This window comes from Pseudorca crassidens, chromosome 3 (assembly GCF_039906515.1).
Source record: "Pseudorca crassidens isolate mPseCra1 chromosome 3, mPseCra1.hap1, whole genome shotgun sequence".
NCBI classification, from domain to species: domain Eukaryota; kingdom Metazoa; phylum Chordata; class Mammalia; order Artiodactyla; family Delphinidae; genus Pseudorca; species Pseudorca crassidens.
The window spans coordinates 82,642,034-82,662,452 of record NC_090298.1 but is presented as its reverse complement, the minus strand read 5'-3'; the positions used below and the strand labels follow the sequence as shown (position 1 = coordinate 82,662,452).

At 35.5% G+C, this 20,419-nt stretch overlaps 1 non-coding gene and 1 pseudogene across 1 annotated transcript; one reads left to right on the top strand and one right to left on the bottom strand.

Moving 5' to 3' along the window:
* Nucleotides 1-8,592: 8,592 nt before the first annotated feature.
* Nucleotides 8,593-8,698, bottom strand: LOC137222838 (U6 spliceosomal RNA). Its single transcript, XR_010942627.1, has one exon. It is a non-coding gene; the product is annotated as a U6 spliceosomal RNA (small nuclear RNA).
* Nucleotides 8,699-16,274: 7,576 nt separating this feature from the next.
* Nucleotides 16,275-16,673, top strand: LOC137220753 (ubiquinol-cytochrome c reductase complex assembly factor 2 pseudogene; annotated as a pseudogene).
* Nucleotides 16,674-20,419: the final 3,746 nt, after the last annotated feature.

Genomic DNA, 20,419 nt, shown 5'->3' with positions numbered 1-20,419 from the left:
AGATGAGGAATTGCTTCTTATTGATGAGCAAAGAAAGTGTTTCCTTGAGATGGAAACTACTACTGGTGAAGATGATGAGAAAGTTGTTGAAATGACAAAAGGATTTAGAATATTACATCAACTTAGTTGATAAAGCAGTGGCAGGATTTGAGGGGATTGACTCCAATTTTGAAAGAAGTTCTTCTGTGGGTAAAATGCTATCAAAAGCATTGCATGCTACAGAGAAATTGTTCGTGAAAGGAAGAGTCAATGGATGCAGCAAACTTCAATTGTTGTCTTACTTCAAGAAATTGCCACAACCGTAGCAACCTTTAGCAACTATCACCCTGATCAGTCAGCAGCTCTCAACATCGAGGCAAGACCCTCCATCAGCAAAAAAGACTACAAATCACTGAAGGCTCAGATGATGGTTAACATTTTTTAGCAATGAAGCATTTTTTTTATTAAGGTATATACTTTTTAAAAGACTTAAAGCTATTGCATACTTAATACACTATGATGTAAAAATAACTTTTATATGCCCTGGGTAGCTAAAAAATTCATGTGACTCACTTTATTGTGATATCCTCTTTATCGTGTTGGTCTGGAACTGAACCCACAATATCTCCAAGGTATATCTGGTTAAATATTTCATGATCGTTGACTATTAGTTGGTACCAGCAAACATCTCTACCTTTACTCAAATGTCTCCAAATCTCCGAACACTGTGCTAAATTTGTAACTCCCCACCTGGACTCCAAACCATCACAGATGTACTGTCCCCTCTACTCTCTCCCTGACTCCATACATACTTGTTGAATACAAGAAAAGTTTAAACTCTGAAGTCTAAATCACTCTTGGATTTTCAAGCTTTTAGTGGATGAAAGCAACAAAGCAATAAATTGATTCTTTTCTCCCCTCCATCCCTAATCATAGCTTTTCTTTGGAATGCCAAGGTTTTCATTTCTCTGGATAATTATGTTCCTTCTGCCTTCACCTACTATCATTCACTCTCTTAATATGATTTTCTCTATTTATTCATGCTCTTTAGATGTCAAAAATACATGAAGCTCTTTTTCAAGCAAGTTAATCCTAGCCTAGAGCTACTATTTTCTTTGTTTCTTTAAAGGGTTTGCTAATATTTTTTAAACAGCATAAAATAAATTCTTGCTCTTGGTTAAAAGCAAAAGTAGAATTTGCTGAGCACAAAAACAAATGAACTATCTAGTTTCAAGACCCCTTAAAAATCACTAATATATTGATATTTTGTTTATTCAAAAATATTGAGCACCTACTACATGAAAGATACGATTTTAGGCTCACATGGATACATATATTTCAGCTAAAAATTAAGAATAAAAATTAGTTCTAAAATTTCATTTTATTTCATGGTCTCTTTTAGAGTAGGGCACAGTCAAAGGACAATCATTCAATTTTTTCCCTTTTTCTGCCACTAATAATTTGACTCTGTGGACTAGAACTTTCTTCCTTTTTAGGCCATCCGTGTGAAAACATTCATATGAAGGCATTGTTAAATATATCACTGGAGGGCAAGAATTTGTTTTCATACGTTGTATTTGTCTCTCTTTGTAAATACAAAACTAAAAGTTTTTTAATGAAGATTTTTTTTACATTAATAATAGAATTTTGTTTTGTTTCCTTTCATCAGTGATGGCATATGTAAGTTATCATATATATAATAGAGAGTACAGAACAAGGAATAATCACAATTTAATAGATACTTTGAGCAAAACATCATAAAATCAGTATATGTTTACTTTGTAGTGTAGACCCCTAAGCAGAAGTTAACATTGTAGATGAAGGTACACATTATTCACCATTTATCTACTAGCAAAATATATGCTGTGAGTCAGCCTTTGGCTACTTCTAAAAAAGAATTAAACTTTCTTGATTATCTATTCATAGCTCCCTAAGCAAATATCAAGCAATGCCTTTATTTCTGCTATAATATGCACTAATTATTACCATACAGGCTTAATGATTAGGAGCACTGACTGGAGATGTGACTCTAGTACAGTAAAAATATCAATGTAATATAGGTTTTTAATTTATTTCATTTTTAATCTGGTTTGATGTGCACAAGGATGAGATTACAGTTTTTTAATATAATCTATTATAGGTTTTTAGTAAAGTAAAATTAATATGGCTTTTTAGAGTAATGTCAACATTTACAAGAAAACCAACCAAAGCAAACCACTGAGAATGTGAAAAAAAAAAATCCGTGATTTAATGGAAGGTAAATTATCTTATTTAATATATTCCTAACAGTGCATTAAGCCAATGGGAGTAAATTAGGGCAATGCTATTATGGAATAATTACATAATCTTAGTAATGAGGTTAGTTTCAAGAAACTAGCTGATATAACACTGGATTTTAAGACATTAATATTGTTGCTTTGGTGAGAGTATTCCAAAGTTTGGAAAAGAGGTATATCTAGGTGTTTTTATTACTAAGCTTAGAAAACTGTCATTTTCCTTTTGTAATTCATTACATTAAAATTGAGAACTTTGACTTCTTTGTGTTTCTCCTTATGCCTCTTTCTACTGCTCCCTATGCCTCCTGTGTGCTGGAGTCTTCCCCCTTTCAACCCTCCCTCCCTTCCGCATTTACACAGCTAACCCTGCTGCTGCTTGGCTGTATGTCTCTCAAATAAAAGGGAGACTTTTCTCCCTGAATATAAGAGCTGAAAAATCATTCCATTTAACTTAAGGCATCACACATCCATGATCTGATATTAGTAAAGTATATGTGAATGTTTAAATCAAATTAAATCTAAGGAATTTTTTTCTTACCTCACTAAGATGTTGGTATAATTACCGTATGTTGGTGGTTTACGATTTCTTTAGCAGAAATATTAATTCCTCTACTAAGGAATAGTGTTAGAGATTAATTACAGGAGTTGTTAATAGTAATCTAATTAGAAGTCTTAAGAGTGTTGCATCGAATGAAGTGAGCTTGGAAAAAGCAGAGCATATTTTAAAAATGTAATAGAATGTATTCAACAAATGTTATTTGTGAATCTTCGTCCATGTTTTGGAAACATGCTAAAACTTAAATGGTATGTTAATCAGAATTATACTATTAAAAGTTGAAAATAGAAGTTTATATGTGATTTTTTTGCATTGTTCTTGGGAAACTCTTGGGAACCCATTCTTTTATTACCTACATCTGTCTTGTAAAATAAGTACCCTTATTTTCTTGTTCAGAGAAAAATGCAATTTACATTTGAACGTGGTATCTAGACAAGTCTAACTGGAAGGAATAATAAGTGATCACTGTTGTTTCAAAATGGATATGGCCCAGATTCAGTGGCTACCGTGATTATTCATTGGCTACCGTGTATACACCCTTTTGGTCAGTCTTGTTGGTGTTTGAAACATTATCTTTTTTTCATTGTGAGATGAATATCGAAACTGTTCACCTCTTTTGGTGGCCTTTCAGGTCACTGGGTCAGTTGCTGTGACCCTATGCAGTCCTCGGTCTTACCACCCTCGATTTAAAACATTTTTGGTGTGCCCTCCTGTTTGTCCATTGGAACATTTCAGCTTGCAGTTGTTTTGCTAGCCTGTGAAAACTGGGCGTTGGGAAACTGGTTAGTTGTACTCTTAGGTCTTTTTATTACTGACTCTCATCTTAATTTTTTGTGTTAACCAAGGGTTATGAGTGATATGCCCTCCTTTTCTACTGCCTATCTAAATCATTTCTATCCTTCAATGTCTAGGTGGAATATTAACCCTCTCATAAAGCTTTCCCTGATGCTCTCAGCAAGAAGTAATGGATCTCTCAGTACCCAGTGAAATCTCCCTTTTCATCTCTTACAGCTTTTTCACTTTCTGCTGTCATTGTTTATGCTAGACCAGTGCTTCCAAAAGGAGTGAAGCATGAATGATTGTCAGAATTTTGTTTTTAGAATTTGAAATTCCTTTAGTACTTTCAGGGATGTATTTGTTGCACTATAATGACTTCAGATTTCCTCTTTTCCAGTGTGGAAATGTTGGTTTTGGTCAAGCTGATGATATTGCCAAACAAACAACCACATTAACTGACGAAAAACAAAAACAAAAAAAACTGAGGTGAGAAATGTGGTCTTTTCAGCAGAGATTAGAGTTCTGGAAAGATCACTGATAAATCAGCTTCTCTGGGAAGCATGAGATCTGAGAGAGACTTCAAACTATGTCCTGAGGAAGGAGCTAGGGAGGATTAACAAACACATCTGGGCTGAGGCTTGGAGACTGCATCAGTAACAGTAGGAGCTGAGACTGTTCAACGATGTTTTCTAGCTATTGGTGAGAAAGGTTCTTATAGTATTTTCTTCCTTTTTGATCCATGGACAGTTTAGATCTTCTCTAATTAGTTCTATTCAAAGTTAGACTCTTAGAAAAACCTTGTGATTCATATTCTTCCTGAATCCCCTTGATAGAAATGAAAGCAATTTCTGTGGGACTGGGAAGGTCAAGGCCCTGTGGTAAGTCTTTTCAGAAGGTTAAGAAGATCCATCAGTGCAACAATTACCTCAAGAAGCAGGCGGGGGGAATTGGGAGCATTTCTCATACTAGAAAGTGGAACTCAGTGAACGCCTAGGTGGGGTATAGAATGGAACTCTGTCTCTTGGTATTCTTGAGTGCAGATGATTCAGAGTGTTTTTATTTTTAACAAGGAGGACTCCTTGATAGTGGAATATGAAATAGTAATCCCTGGGAAGAGGAAGGAAATGAGAAATCCAGAAAAGTTGCTTCTGAAGGCCTGCCAGTCTATTTTTTAAATAATATATTTTATTTATTTATTTAAATCTTTAAAAAAATTTTATTTTATATTGGACTATAGTTGATTTACAATGTTGTGTTAGTTTCAGGTGTACAGCAAAGTGACTCAGTTATACATATATCTATTCTTTTGCAAATTCTTTTCCCATTTAGGTTATTACAGAATACTGAGCAGAGTTCCCTGTGTTATACAGTAGGTCCTTGTTGGTTATCTATTTTAAATATAGTAGTGTTGTATATGTCAATCCCAAACTCCCAATTTATCCCTTACCCCTGCCTTTCCCCTTTGGTAACCATAAGTTTGTTTTCTAAGTCTGTGAATCTGTTTCTGTTTTGTAAATAAGTTCATTTGTATCAATTATTTTAGATTCCACGTATAAGCGATATCATATGATATTTGTCTTTCTCTATCTGACTTACTTCACTTAGCATGAGAATCTCCATGTCCATTCATGTTGCTGCAAATGGTATTTTTTCATTCTTTTCAATGGCTAATATTCCACATCTTTATCCATTTCTCTGTCGATGGACATTTAGGTTGCTTCCATATCTTGGCTATTGTAAATAGTGCTGCAATGAACACTGCAGTGCATGTATCTTTTCAAATTATGGTTTTCTCCAGATATATGCCCAGGAGTGAGATTGATGGATAATATGGTAGTTCTATTTTTAGTTTTAAGGAACCTCCATACTGTTCTCCATAGTGGTTGTACCAGTTTACATTCCCATCAACAGTGTAGGATGGTTCCTTTCTCTCCACACCCTCTCCAGCATTTATTGTTTGTAGACTTTGATGATGGCCATTCTGTCTGGTGTGAGGTGATAATGTCATTTTAGTTTTGATTTACATTTCTCTATTAGCGATGTTGAGTATCTTTTCATGTGCCCCTTGGCCATCTGTATGTCTTCTTTGGAGAAGTGTCTATTTAGGTCTTCTGCCCATTTTTGGATTGGGTTGTTTGTTTTTTTGATATTGAGCTGCATGAGCTGTTTATAAATTTTGGAGACTAATCCCTTGCCAGTTGCATCGTTTGCAAATATTTTCTCCCATTCTGTGGGTTGTCTTTTCACTTTGTTTATGGTTTCCTTTGCTGTGCAAAAGGTTTTGAGTTTAATTAGGTCCCATTTGTTTATTTTCATTTTTATTTCCATTACTCTAGGAGACAGATTGAAAAAAATATATTGCTCCTGCCTGTCTTTGAGTCCAGTATTTGACTTTCTTAAGGCTGTGCATGATAGAACATGGGGGCTTTATACTCTGGGCAGAAGGACAGTTTTAAAACAAGCCATTGTTTGTTTAACAATTCTATTATCTGCACTTAATTTTTAAAGCCTCCCAATATGTCTAATCATTACCAAGGGAATCAGGCGAAAGTATTTTGGGAAAAAGTTGGGCTAGAGTATAAAATTATGGGGAAGGGGATTCTAGGATTCACTGTTTGGGAGATAATATTTAACAATGTATGAAATTCCCCAAGGTTAAAGTAAGACTTAAGGGGAAATAATTGGGGTTACTTTGACATATGGAACTTTTTTTTTTTTTTTTAGTAATTAACATTTAAATGTCCTGTGTTATATTTGTTAAGCATGATGATTTCCATTACAGACCAGTAGGATCTGGGCCATTTCACATCCTCTCAAAGAGAAGTGTGAAATGGACAGATAAATCCTCCAAGGAAATTCTGAACTCAATTACTGGGGTTGTGACCCTCATGAACTGAGTGTGGATGAGTTCTTTAGAATGCTTGGCCTAATTTGGGGGATCTTTTTTTTTAAAATTAAATAAAAATTATAACACTGTATTTTGGGGTTTATGATGTATTTAGATGTGAACTATATTACAACAATAATATAAAGTCTGGGGGTATAAATAGAATTACACTATTCAAGATTCTTATAGTTTGCCTGAAATGGTGTGATATTGTCTAAGTAGACATTGACATGTAAAGTCTTTAATCCATTTTGAGATGATTTTTCTGTATGGTGTAAGATAAGAGACCAGTTTTCCCAATACCATTTATTGAAGAGACTATCTTTTCTCCATTGTATATTCTTGGCGCTTTTGTCAGAAGTTAATTGGCCATATACAATGTGGTGTTTATTTCTGGGCTGTCAATTCTGTTCCATTATTATATGTGTCTTTTTTTAGTTGAATAAATTTGACATGTAAATTTAAGGTGTACAGCATGTTACTTTGATACTTTTATACACTGTAATGTGATTGCTAATGTAGCAATATTTATCAAATTATATAATTATAGTGCAATATTATTGTCTATATTAATTATACTGTGCATTAGATTTCTGTTGCTTATTTACTCCCCGTATCAAGTTTGTACCCTTGAATTATCAATCTTATCCTCCCTACCCACCCCATCCCCTAGTAGCTACCATTTTACTCTCTGTTTTTTAAAGGTTAAATTGTTTTTAGATTCCACATATAAGTGATATCATACAGTACTTGTCATTCTCTGACTTAACCTCACTTAGCATAATGTGCTCAAGGTCTATCCGTCTTGTCTAAAATGGCAGGATATCCTCATGGCTGAATAATATTCCATTGTGTATATGTATCACATCTTATTTATTCATTCATCTGTTGATGGGCATTTGGGTTGTTTCCAATTTTTTGGTCATCATATTGTGAAAACTGCTTCAGTAAACATGGGAGTGCATATATCTTGTCACAATTGTGTTTTTATTTCCTTTCAGTATATAGCCAAAATTGCTTGATCCTGTGGTAGATGACTTTTAATTTTTGAGGAACCTCCATATTGTTTATAGTGGTTGAACCAATTTACATTCCTACCACCAGTGTACGAGGGTTCCTGTTTCATCACATCCTTGCTAGCACCTGTTGTCTCTTGTCTTGATGATAGCCATTCTACAGGTGTGAGGTGATATCTCATTGTGGTTTTGATTTGCATTTTCCAGATGATTAGTGATGTTGAGCATCTTTTCATGTTCTTCTTGGCCATTTTGATGTCCTCTTTGGAAAAATGTCTATTTAGTTTTTCTGCCCATTTTGAATTGGATTGTGTGTTTGTTATTAAGTTGTATGAGTTCTTTATATTTTGGATATTAACTCCTTATCCAATATTTGGTTTGCAAAATTTTTTTCCTATTCTATAGACTGTCTTTTCATTTTGTTAATTAGTTTTTTTTTCTGTGCAGAAGCTTTTGAGCTTGATGTAGTGCCATTTGTTGATTTTTGCTTTTGTTTTCTGTGCTTTTGGCATCACATCTAAAAAAATCATTGCCAAGACCAAGATCGATAGGCTTCTTCCCTACATTTTCTTCCCTACACTTTCTTCTATGGTATCAGTTCTTATGTTCTTTGATCCATATAAAGTTAGATTTTGTGAGTAGTGTGTGATAGGGGTCCAATTTCATAGTTTGTATGTGTTTTTTTAGTTTTTCCAGAAGCATTTGTTGAAAAGACTATCCTTTCTCCTCTATCCTTTCTTTGCTTCCTTGTCAAATATTAGTTGACCATGTATGCCATGATTTAATTCTGGGCTGTCTATTCTGTTTCATTGCTCTATGTGTCTATTTGTGTGCCAGTACCATACTGTTTTTTATTACTATAGCTTTGTAGTACAGTTTGAAATCAGGAAGTGTGATGGCTCTGTCTTTGTTATTCTTTCTCAGAATTGCTTTGGCTATTCAGGGTCTTTTTTAGTTGCACACAGTTTAGAATTGTTTCTTCTATTTCTGTGAACAATACCTTTGGTATTTTGATGGGGATTGCATTGAATCTGTAGATGGTTTTGGGTAGTATGGTCATTTTAACAATATTAATTCTTCCGATCCATGGACATGAGATGGAAAAATATGAAATGCCTCACAAATTTGTATGTCATCTTTGCACAGGGGCCATGCTGTTCTCTGTGTATTGTCTCAATTTTAGTATATGTGGTGCCGAAACGAGCTCTGGGGATCTTTAACAGGGGCAGACTTCTGATGGCATGCCCAGCAACAGAGGCCCTAAAACTCAGGGCTGTCATTAGTCCATAAATAACCTTTACCTGAATTGGACAAAAACCTATGGACAAGGCCCAATGCCAAGGTGTGTAGTTCTACATATGGACTGTAAGCTGGATCTTATCTTTACATACCCATTTTGCCAGGTAGTTTTGTAGAGTGCATGACCAACAAAACTTAATGTATAATCTTTGCTAATTCTTCTGTTTTATTTAATTCCAGGCCACATAGAAGAGATTGGCAATATAATTTCACAGAATAATATACAGTCACTTTCTTTTTGGCTTTTCCCCTTGTTTAAAACTCACGCCTGGTTTGCAAAATGACAAATAATTCATAGGAAAGTTATATCCTTTGTTGTAATCTTGACATCTTCAAAAGCAATACATTGTAAATAAGCTGTTGTGAGATAGGACAAGTAGAAGCTTTAAGACAGAAGTATTTAGGCTCTTGTACGTTTCTTACATACAAATTTCATAATAATCATGTTGAATTGGAATTGTATGTATATTTTTCTGCTTATTCCCAAAACACTCTCCTTAATGGTAAGGAGAATGCATTTCACATTTGAGTTCCAATCAAAGAGCACAGTGCCTGGCACATAGTTGGCATTGAATGAATGCATGATATTCCTTATTTTTCACTATCTTACTTCCTTAAGGAATACTAAAGGAAAGGATCTGAGATAAAAAGTTTGAAATCACAACATGTAGATTCTTTCTAATGAGACAAACATGTAAGAATTTCCTGTACTCCTTCATTTCTTTTCAAGACTACTATAGTTGTGTAGCATAAATTATATTTATAAAACTATATCTTACATTACTATTTATTATAACTAATGGTTAAAAGTTTAATACCAAGGCTCTTTTACTTTACTTTATAAATTTTTTCTCTTATTCCTGGACTTTGAGTGAGAAAATTGTGTCAAGTCTCTGTGTCAGTCATTACTAATTATATGATATTGAGTACCTAGTGACTCTAAGCTCAGAGTTATATTTCTTTATATTAGAAATATATGAGAATATATTTTCACTTGCAATTGTGTTACATTTGTTCAACTTCTACACAAATGCAACATACAATTATTGTTATTGTACTAGTACACATTGAATACCCACTGGTAACATTGCTGTGTGATAAAAATATAATAACTTGGCAAATTGTAGCTTGGCTTTGAAATAAAAAAATGGATTTGAAATTGCCTAGAATAGGAATAAACTGGAAGAAACAACACACTGTATTCAAAGTATAATTGTATTCAGCCCATGATTTAACATACTTTGCAGCCAATGTTAATTTTTATGTAATGCATGTGGTGCTCATTTATTTACTTTTTTTTTTTTTTTTTTTTTTGCGTTATGCGGGCCTCTCCCGTCGCGGAGCACAGGCTCCGGACGTGCAGGCTCAGCAGCCATGGCTCACGGGCCCAGCCACTCCGCGGCATGTGGGATCTTCCCAAACCGCGGCACGAACCCATGTCCCCTGCATCGGCAGGTGGACTCGCAACCACCGCGCCACGAGGGAAGCCCCATTTATTTACTTTTTGATCTCTCCTTAAAAGTATTCTGTGTGAAGGACATTACAGAATTTGTAAACTACAGTATAGAAAAGGACACTAAGACATTTAAACTTGATCTTATTCTATCCCAGAAGTACCGTGATCTCAAGGCTATGAATTTGTAATAATCCAATAAAATAAAACTCTCTCCTCTGCTATCTAGGTTTAGTGCCTGCACTACGAAGACAATTTTTGTAGCCTTACCATTGGAATTTGCCATGTTTAAATCCTTTCCATTTGCTGGAAAACTTCATTGTTGCTGACAAGGAATCAAGTAGAAAATTGGAGGCTTGGATATGAAACTCTCTCTGGTGCTTGTTTAGCATAAGTGAACATTTTTGTTTTGGGACCAAAATAAACTCCCTGCGTCTATTTTTAAGAAATACTTATAGTGTAAATATGTCATTCATGATTTTTCAAACATAAGCTTTGAAAAATGAGCTTGGGAATGGTCTATATTTAAATCTATAAAGAACTCATGACAAAATGATACTAACTATAGTGCTTACAATGTTTTGTGTCATTTAGAGAGAAAAATATAAAGCTGTCCTGACTTCCTGTGGTAATTAGTGCCTATTTTATGGTACATAAAATACTCTAATGGTAATGTTGTAAGAAGTCATTTGGTTTTATCAACTGCTGAAATTACTTTTGATGTTGTTACTAAAAATAGCGGGATACGTAGGTGTGTCAGGACGCAGGGTGCAGCAGCTTGGCACATGCCTGTCTAAACCCCGCATTCTTCTGAGGTTCAGATTAAAGGCCTGATTTTGTAGTTTTGTCCCTCACACTGAGGGAAGGTCATTGACTGATATTCCTTCAGCTCCTTTAATGGAGGTGACAAAAGGAGAGTGTCTGAAAGAAAGGAGGTCAGGGTGGAGGAATGAGGGAGAAAGCAAGAATTAGGGAGAGACTTGAATTTTTAAACTTGTTTCTTTTACTTACCATTATTTTTTTACCCTCCTAACAAAGATTAATCTGGCAAATTCCCTAAATCGGATGGCTGAATTTATCCTTTTAAGCTTTTTAAAAGCAAGAGAATTTTTCAAAGATACTTCTGTATAATTGTGAATAAGACCAATGCCAGAGAAGAGAAAAAAAACAAACAAAACAAAAACAAAGCAAGATAAAAGACAGGAAGAGAGAAAGAAAAATGAGAGTGAAAAGTCTTCAAACTTCTGTACTTTTAGAGATTGTGAGAGGCTGTGCTCTTTTTCAATTCAATGAGTCTCTTAACTTTTTTTTTCTTGCTATCACTGCTCATTCTTGTCTCTTTGCTTGTTCCTGTCTTCTCATTTCCCTTTCCAAATTTTCATCTTTACAAATTCCTCATGTTACAGTTTAAAATTATTATTGTAATACTGACTGCTAGGACCTTTCCATTTATTCCAATTTCCACTGGATGGTTAGGGCTAATGAACCTGTGAACACCAAACCTTTCTATTTCTGGGTGTGGTGGCCCTCCACCAAGGAAAGGGGTTTCCTGAAGTCCTTGTCTGATAGCAAATACTGGAGTAGGGTTAAATGTCCTTGGGTCACATAATGGTGGCCAGTGAGCTAACCTGTTTCTGGGAATGCATTACATTTTAAAACCTTGCCCATAATCCCATGATTGTTCAGCTGGTGACAGGTGGAGAAAGTGGTCCTGATTTTGGAATAAAAGTGTGAGATTGCTTGTAATTAGTAGTCCTGAGAGTAGGTTCATAGGACTATGAATAGATTTAAATGGTAACATAGTTTATCCATTTAGTGAACACAGTTCTAATTGTTCAACTGACTATTTTCACTTTCTGGGCAGACAGGATGACCACATTCACAAGCCTAATTCAGAGTCTGTGTGGGACTGCAGGACTGCAAGAGGAATTGATGTGTCATTTCTAGTCTGCAGCAGTTATGAGTTAGTGTGTTTCTTCCTCTGTTGCATCTCTCTCTTGCCCTGCCTTGACAATCCTAGAAACCATGGAAGGCAGCCATCAGGAAATGGAGGCATTGAATTCTTCCTAAATGAGAAATAAATTTTTATAGTAGTAAGTACCTGATATTCCAGGATTTGTTTGTTACTACAGCAGAACTTACCTGATCATGACAGCTACATTTAGTATAGTATCCTGGCACATACTCTCCACTAAATGATATTTATCATTATTATTATGATAGTATTCTATGGGCCTATTGGGAGATGTAATAGAATTATTCTTCCTCATTGATAATGACTTTATTAAAATGAAATTAAGAAATATTATGCAAATATGATGGAATATATATTAGATACTTATTACAATTTTTTGACTCCCTGTGGGGTATGGTTTAGGATGAGAGCAACAGGATCATTTTCACTTAGGTGTCTTTTTATCCGTGCAATATCTTATATAAGCAGTAATTAATTTTCAGAGCTATGACCTAAATAGCTAAGAAAATAGAGTTTTAGAAGATAAGGGAAAAAAGTGGAAAAAAGTAAGATATACAAGAAAGAAAAGAAAGAAAAAAATTGTCTGTGGAATTATTTTATAATATCACCTCCCTCAATAGACTACAACAGTACCTGTGTATGTTTCTAAGACTAATAAATAGGGTAGCCCAAATCATTGAGTAAAGTAAATGACTAAAATAATAAAGAAGCTGAGTAGTGAATAAAGCACTTCTAAGTGTCAAAGTTGTGGCCGTCAATCACAGTTTGGCCACCTATATTGCTGGAAGTTTTGGGACAATATTCAGGAAAAATGACTAGACACAGATAGGTCCTATAATTAGAGAGATTATTTGTCACTCTAAAGAATCAACTTAAATTTGTCAGTTAGTCAGTCTAACTTCAGTTTTTTTAGATGAACCTCCAAAGTACACATTTCACTGTTATGATCTCAACACCCCAGTTGTACACTTTGTTGAGAACTGTGCACGTATTGACATCCTCAAAATACTCTCCTGTTAGAAAAATGTAGCAGTGTGCTTTAGCAGTGAATGTAAACTCTACTTCCTCTTAAGATGCTCATGATTAGTTTGACCTCTGGGAAATTGTTCTTTAATATGAATAGAGGAGTTTTATATCATTTTATATAAGATAGCTATTTAGATCTTTTGGAAACCTTTTAAATTATTACACTTTTTCATGTCATCTTGACAGAAAAATGGCTATCTACATGAAGGAAAGTAAAAAGGTATTCGTGTATCTGTTAGTTAGATTCCATTGCAGCACTCATATTTCTTGCCCATGGACTCGATAATCTGTGGGTTGGCTGAGATCAGCTAGGCTTGGATTTGGGGTTGTTCCATGTATCTCTCATTCTGAAACAGAGGTGAAAGGCATTGCAGTCATTGGGGGCGTGCTCTTTTCATGGTGGATAGCAGGAAGGCAAGAGGAGCCAATGGAAATACCTGATGCCTTTCAAAGTCTCTGCTTGACATTCCACCATTTCATGTCTGCCCATATTGCTTTACTCATGTGAGCAACACCAGAGTCAATGGGGGTAGAGGTGTATAGTCCTCCTCTAGAGGCAGTTCTTACAGCCTCTTTGATATGTAATTGTATCATCGGGAGAAAATAGAATAGGAGGGATCAGAATCCATTCATTCACATTAGCTAACACCACATATGATGGTGGCCTCTACAGAGATGAAAGACCTAAAGTTGAAAGGTAAAAGTATAAAGTTAATAGAAGAAAATCTAGAAGACTATCTAGGGTAGTAGAACTTCTTTAAAAAAAACGTAAAAGTACAAACCAAAAGAAAGAAAATTAATAAATCTGACTATATCAAGAAAAATTTTAATGAAAGGCACCATGTATCAAGTTAATAAACAGATAATAGATTGGGGGCATATATTTCTGACACTTAAAATCAACTAAGAATCAATACCTAGAGTATGAGAAATTCTTCTGTAAAGAGCAATTCTGATACAATTAAGTGTGAAAGATATGAGATGGAATTTTCAAAAAATTAAAACCAAAAAGCTACCAATCATGCATAAGGGGAAGTCATAGAATCATTAGTGATCATAAATATGTAAATTAAAGCAAGAATATCACTTTAGAGGCATTAGCACACTAAATAATACTAAGAACGCAATAATGTAATAGGAAACTTCACGCACATCTAATGGAGTGTAGATTGTTGTGGACATTTGGAAAGTAATCTAGTACCAGTGAGTCAGTTTGTAGACACATACCCTGTGATAAATCTGTTCTTTTACCAGGTATATAATCCAAATCTATCCTCATATAAAGTCAAAAAGGGACATGTAAAAGGTTGTCTTGGTTGTGGACTAAGAAATATTGTGTTTGTTCTTGGTTGAGGACTAAGTTGAGGTAAGTGAGACAACTCAGGTGCAGATTTTAAGGAGGCACTCACTCTAAAGGTCATGTAAAACATGAGTACAGGATAGCACACTCACCCTGAGAGTAAGTGCCTCCTTAAGTGTTGTGCCCCATCTGCCTCACTTGCCTCACCCTACTATCAGCTCAGCTGGTAAGCTGGAGTCAGATTAAGTGTCTGTCACATGGAGAGTGGATAGATGACGTGAAATAAATGCACAGGAAGGAGAATTACACATCATTTAGAAAGAATGGATGAAAGATAAATATAGTTGTAGGAGTGAGTTTTAAGTTGTTTAATTAAAAAAAAACATTGTTCATCATTTTGAAAGTGAACACATCAAATGGCATTTTATTTACTTAAGAAGCAAATATTAATTAAAACAAAGCCAAAATAAAAATATTTTGATAAATATACTAAGAGGAAAATTAAATAGTACAGCCTATTTAAAAATGTTCATAAAGCAATGTACTTAAAATGATCAAGTGAAAACATATTTTTACAATCTTAAAATCAAAATCATTTTATGTATCAGAAATTTTTCAGTATGTGGGGAAAAGGTTTATATTGTTCAATGAAACCTTAGCATATACTTTTTGACTCTCCCCATAATAACTGGCATATCTATTTCTCAAGCCAATTTAAATCTAAAATGTAAAACTGACTTTGACGTGACGGCTCACTATGATCTATTTCACCCAAAAACTTTGCTGAGTTTTTGGTATAGACTCTCTATATCTGCAAGTTATGAATGGTTTAAAATATAGAAATAGGGCTTCCCTGGTGGCGCAGAGGTTGAGAGTCCGCTTGCCAATGCAGGGAACATGGGTTCGTGCCTCGGTCCGGGAAGATCCCACATGCCACGGAGTGGCTGGGCCCATGAGCCATGGCCACTGAGCCTGCGCGTCCGGAGCCTGTGCTCCGCAACAGGAGAGACCACAACAGTGAGAGACCCGCATACCGCAAAAAAAAAAAAAAAATATATATATATATATCTATAGATATAGATATATATATAATATAACTACAAATTTAAGAAAAATGTGGATGGTTTGGAGACTTTTTAGCAGAATTATGAGTTAAAATTCATTGTTGTGGTCCACTCTAAATCTGACTTTTTAATAGCTTTATCAACTATCATACCCTAGATAAGAATAGTAACTGAAGATGGTAGATTTTAGTATGGCTGAGGACTGCCAGATATCCACGAAGGGATACTGGGTATCTGGAAGAGATCCCTGGTGGTCCAAAAACAAAATCTGTTCTTGCATCTGCTCCAATCCAGCTTTCTGACTGTCTCTCCTTTCTTCAGTATTTTCACATTCTTCTGTGCTGTCATTTATAAAACATATCTGTTAATTAAATGTGTTCTATGTCTCTGGGGAATTGATAACTTGATTTGAAAGCACTTTAAAAAATAAAGTTCAGGGGTTTCCCTGGTGGCGCAGTGGTTGAGAGTTCGCCTGCCGATGCAGGGGACACAGGTTCGTGCCCCGGTCTGGGAGTATCCCACATGCCGGGGAGCGGCTGGGACCGTGAGCCATGGCCGCTGAGCCTGCGCGTCCAGAGCCTGTGCTCCACAACGGGAGAGGCCAAAACAGTGAGAGGTCCGCGTACCCCTCCAAAAAAAATTTAAAAATAAAGTTCAGGCCCCCAAATGGCGGCCAGCTGCTACCAGAATTTTCTCAAACTCTGTGAGGAATGGCCAGTGGACAAGACCAAACGAGGCCGGGACTTGGGCGCTTATCAGTGGGAGCGGGTAGCGCACGCCTTTCGGGAGGGAGAGAACACCCAGATTGCAGAGCCTGAGGCCTGTGATCAGTTGTACGAGAGCTTAGTACTTCTCCATTCAAACTACTACAAACACAAGTACCCTCGCGCCAGAGACACAAGCTTCAGTGGCCTGTCCCTGGAAGAATACAAACTGGTCCTGTCCACAGATACCTTGGAAGAGTTTAAGGAGATGAATAAAGGCGTGTGGAAGGAACTGCAGGAGAAGTTTGCCCCCAAGGATCCTTAGGAGAAACATAAGGCCTGGGCTAGGGCCTTATCGTGACCGCATTACCTAAGCGTGAAGTAGTATACATTGTCATCATCAGTAAAATGCCCTGATTTCTCCATCAAAAAAAAAAAAAAAAAAAGTTCATATACCTATAATAATTCTTTTAACCTTTTTATTTTATATTGGAGTATAGCTGATTAAGAATGTGATAGTGTCAGGTGCACAGAAAAGTGACTCAGCCATACATACACATGTATCCATTCTCATATACCTATATATAATGATACTGAGTGTTGAAATAATTATTTTTGGAATATGTTTTAAAATGATGGGAGGGAGACGCAAGAGGGAGGAGATATGGGGATATATGTATTTGTATAGCTGATTCACTTTGTTATAAAGCAGAAACTAACACACCATTGTAAAGCAATTATACTCCAATAAATATGTTTAAAAAAATGGAACAGTAAAATAAAGTCACAGTCTGAATTTTCTTATATAAGAGGTACTTTTTCTCACCATGAGTTTGTTTTTCAGCCCTATTTAATTTGGAAACTGGCTTGTTTGAATACCTAGAGTGGAAACTTCCTCACCCAGCAGTTAAAGAAGGGCATAATGTCAGATTTTAAACTTTGTTTTCCACATAGGACAGCAAACTGTTACCTCCTTGTATAGGTGCTTTTAATTACAGACTAGATTGGTCAATGGGATAGTGCCACCCAAACGATATATATAAAATGACCAAGATTTAGAGACATCAGGTATTACCGTGTGCAGAGTAATAGCAAGATGGGTGTCACATTCACCTCCTTTTCCTTGTACATAGATTACATGTTCATTAGTTTATAGACATCATGATAGTAATCTAATTTGGGACAAACGGAATAGATTTCATGCCAGGTTTGTATTTGGGAAGCCACAGGGTTGGTGCAATGCTGCTTCCTGGGGGATCTACAGAGAAGACTGACCCAACATGGGGACAAGGGGATATCTTTCTCACCTTGTAATTCTCCCCTTCAAGAGGTGCAAGACTCATAAATGTGAGGAAAAGAACTATCAAGGATAGTTCTTTAGTATCTTTAGTATCAGAGTAAGGCTAGTCTTTCCCCTGTTGCGAATACTATTATTATGATTATAACCACTACTAGTACTATTATTTATTAAATACTTATTTTTAGAAAGGTTTATGTGGATAATGTTATATATATAAAGATTATGTGTATTATAATATTATTTCTCTTTTAAATAAGAGAAAAATTAAACTTGGAGAGGTGAGGTGATTTACTCAAAGTCATACTTCCAGGGTTAAAAGAGAACCTCCTAGAGAAATGGAAATAAAAACAATAATAAACAAATGGGACCTAATGAAACTTCAAAGCTTTTGCACAGCAAAGGAAACCATAAACAAGACCAAAAGACAACCCTCAGAATGGGAGAAAATATTTGCAAATGAAGCAACTGACAAAGGAATAATCTCCAAAATTTATAAGCAGCTCATGCAGCTCAATAACAAAAAAACAAGCAACCCAATCCAAAAATGGGCAGAAGACCTAAATAGACATTTCCCCAAAGAAGATATACAGACTGCCAACAAACACATGAAAGAATGCTCAACATCATTAATCATTAGAGAAATGCAAATCAAAACTACAATGAGATATCATCTCACACCAGTCAGAATGGCCATCATCCAAAAATCTAGAAACAATAAATGCTGGAGAGGGTGTGGAGAAAAGGGAACCCTCTTGCACTGTTGGTAGGAATGTAAATTGATACAGCCACTGTGGAGAACAGTATGGAGGTTCCTTAAAAAACTACAAATAGAACTACCATATGACCCAGCAATCCCACTACTGGGCATATACCCTGAGAAAACCATAATTCAAAAAGAGTCATGTACCAAAATGTTCATTGCAGCTCTATTTACAATAGCCCAGAGATGGAAACAACGTAAATGTCCATCATTGGATGAATGGATAAAGAAGATGTGGCACATATATACAATGGAATATTACTCAGCCATAAAAAGAAACGAAATTGAGCTATTTGTAATGAGGTGGATAGACCTAGAGTCTGTCATACAGAGTGAGGTAAGTCAGAAAGAGAAAGACAAATACCATATGCTAACACATATATATGGAATTAAGAAAAAAAAATGTCATGAAGAACCTAGGGGTAAGACAGGAATAAAGACACAGACCTACTAGAGAATGGACTTGAGGATATGGGGAGGGGGAAGGGTGAGCTGTGACAAAGCGAGAGAGAGGCATGGACATATATACACTACCAAACGTAAGGTAGATAGCTAGTGGGAAGCAGCCGCATAGCACAGGGAGATCAGCTCGGTGCTTTGTGACTGCCTGGAGGGGTGGGATAGGGAGGGTGGGAGGGAGGGAGACACAAGAGGGAAGAGATATGGGAACATATGTATATGTATAACTGATTCACTTTGTTATAAAGCAGAAACTAACACACCATTGTAAAGCAATTATACTCCAATAAAGATGTAAAAAAAAAAAAAAGCATTCTGAATTATGAATCCACATTCTTGGTAAATTAAAAAGACAAGGCTATTAGCACTTTAAACTTTTTATTTAAAGCTTTTTTTATTTCACCAAAAATTATCTAGTTGTTTCATAATATTGTCCCTGATATAAACCAATACTAGAAACTACCATGCATTATCTCCATGTATATACTATACACATTTTCCATTCAAGTTGTACCACAACTCATGATTTATATTTTGGTTGGTGATGCTTTTAATGCATGAAATGTTTTCTTACTGGAAGCTACAATTTTATAATTTTAAGAGGCATAGGCAATCATATGACTAATCATCATAGATGTCACTCCTATTATTTATGTCACATTAGATAAGTATACGCATTTTATTTTATACTCCAACACCAAGAAAAAGTGGATGAATTAACTGTATAAGGAGCTGATACTTTATTTAAAATTGATAGAGAATAATGTGTTGCTTTTCTCTACTAGAGAGAGAAATAATATTATAATACATATAATCTTTATATATATAACATTATCCCCATAAACCTAATTCAAAATTATTTAAATGCACTCATTTGTAAATTAAGGTTAATTAACTGCATTCATTAAAGCTATACTTATCTACAATGATTCTGACTTGATTATGAATATTATGATTGAGTTATAGTTATGCAAATGCCACTGAAACTTATTGTCATGTGTTACTTAAGTCATAACCTCATAGTTATGGTAAGTTACTCAAAATATATTTTCTTGTAAAAATATACTGTCATGTCTAATATCTGTAGATATTTATATATATATATATTTATATATAGTCTATGACTAAAACCTAGTAATTTCTCTAATAACAACTAAATAACTAATAATACCCTCCAAGAGAATGAGTACTTGAGTTTCATGGGGGTGGTAAGTGTTCTCTGAATGAAGTTATATAAAATAATACAAGACAATGTGTACCATCTATTTAGTCTATAGTCTGTACCAGGTTCAGTGGCAAGCACCTTACTTGCACCATGTCTTTTTATCTTCTCAAGAGCTCCATGAATCCAAATAATTTTTTTTTTTTTTTTTTTTTTTTTTTTGCGGTACACGGGCCTCTCACTGTTGTGGCCTCTCCCGTGGCGGAGCACAGGCTCTGGACGCGCAGGCTCAGCGGCCATGGCTCACGGGCCCAGCCGCTCCGTAGCATGTGGGATCTTCCCGGACCGGGGCACGAACCCGTGTTCCCCGCATTGGCAGGCGGACTTTCAACCACTGCGCCACCAGGGAAACTCTAAGTAATTTTT